Here is a 1,743-nt window from a genome sequence, read left to right as displayed (position 1 = left end):
TGGGCCAACATTCAGAGCCACAGGATTAAGTGTAGTGGACTGGAAAGCTGCCCTGTTCTTTGTCCTTTGATCATGAAGCCATTGTATTCCCGGCTCAGGAATCTTTAGAGTACATTGAAGCCGNGTGGAGAATGATAGTGGCCTATAACCCTTACTAAAGACAATAGCTAACGGATTGCTGTTTCTCCTTGCTTTCAGTTTCTTCATGCACGTGCCCTGTTCTTGTTAACACCGCACTGTTGTAGTTACCACAGGCCGTTTCCCTCAGCCTTGCAGTTCCATAGTTCTAGGGGATTTTGTTTTGCTCTGCTTTGGGGTGGAGGATGTTTTGTTTTGTTGTTGCCTATGGGGAACAAAAACAAAAACTCTGTTATCATCAGTTGTACTCAGTGGTATGTCTGTAAGCTGGATAAAATCTCCAAATGGGCTGCACTGTGGCTCAGAGGATAAAGGTGCTTACCAGCAAGGCAGAGGACCTAAGTTCAATCCTCAGGCCCTCAGGGAAGGAGGAAGGGACTCACTCTGACCCCCACACATGTCTCATAGCGTACATGCGTACACAAACACAAAAATATATGAATATAACATAATAAATCTTTGACTTGTGGCTTTAAAGTGCTGTGTAAACTAAATAGTAAAGAGTAGTGCAAAGTGAGGCTGGTCAGTTAGATGGTTTAGTGGGTAAATGACTTGCCACTAAGCCTGACAACCAAGTTCAGTACCCAGAACCCACATAGTAGGGGAAAGAACTGACTCCTGACTTCATGTGTGCTTTGGCACACATCCATACGTGTACACAGTAGAGAAGTTAATATTTAAGAAAGTAATGGGAGGAAATAGCTAAAAAGGAAATATCAGAGCAAGTTTGGTAGTGTGGTTCCAGCACCCAGGCATTGCCTGGAGTTTGAGGAGAGTGTAGATTGTTAGAAGATCCTGTCTCAGATATCTCCCCAATGTCAAAACACCTTCCTCCACAAGATGACTGCTATGCCTGCTGTGTGTTTGGGGAGTAAGGTTTCTTAGCAGGGTCACCTGTGGTGATGTGAACTAGAGTGGCTCACAGAGGCTCATGTTTGTGAATGCTTAGCCATCAGTTGGTATGGTTTGAAAAGTTAGGTCTGACCTTGTTGGGTAGGTGTGTTCCGAGAGGAGGTGTATTTGTTGCTGGGGGTGGACGTTGAGATTTAAAAAGCCTGAGCCAGGCCCAGTGTTGTCTCTCTGCCCACTGCCTGAAGATCAGGATGAAAGTGCTCAGTGCTTCCCAGCACCACCCTTGCCTGCCTGCTATCCTGCTCCATGCCGCGATGGGTAGGATGAAGCCCGGAAACTCTAAGCAAGCCTCCATTTAAAGGCTGTCCTTTGTAAGAGTTGACTTGGTCATGGAGTCTCTCCACAGCAATAGAACACTGACTGAGACTAGGTCTTTGTTTGTAGCCCTGGCTGGCCTTGAACTCACAGTAGTCTGCCTGCCTCTGGTTCCTAACACTGGAATTAAATGCATGTGCCACCATGCTCTGATGATGATGATGATGATGATGATGATGTGGTTGTGTTTGTGTTTGTTTGTTTGGTTGGTTGGTTGGTTGGTTGGTTTGGTTTTGTGACAGGGTTTCTCTGTGTCGGCCTGTCTGTCCTGGAATTCACTCTGTAGTCCAGACTGGCCTTGAACTCAGATATACCTGTTTCTGCTTCCCAAGTGCTGGGATTAAAGGCCACCACCACCTGGTCAGATTTTATTTATTT

The 1,743-nt window shown here is 45.9% G+C and overlaps 1 long non-coding RNA gene across 1 annotated transcript in view; it reads left to right on the top strand.

Annotated features, from left to right (window-relative positions):
* Positions 1 to 1,208: 1,208 nt before the first annotated feature.
* LOC115031084 overlaps positions 1,209 to 1,743 on the top strand; it is a 3,950-nt gene continuing 3,415 nt past the window's right edge. The window contains exon 1 of the long non-coding RNA XR_003836653.1: positions 1,209 to 1,361. This is a non-coding gene — a long non-coding RNA (uncharacterized LOC115031084). The remainder of the gene's footprint in view (positions 1,362 to 1,743) is intronic.

This window comes from Mus caroli, chromosome 5, assembly GCF_900094665.2.
Source record: "Mus caroli chromosome 5, CAROLI_EIJ_v1.1, whole genome shotgun sequence".
In the NCBI taxonomy this organism is placed as follows: domain Eukaryota; kingdom Metazoa; phylum Chordata; class Mammalia; order Rodentia; family Muridae; genus Mus; species Mus caroli.
The sequence above is the reverse complement of the archived record's forward strand: the minus strand, read 5'-3'. Positions and strand labels throughout refer to the sequence as shown.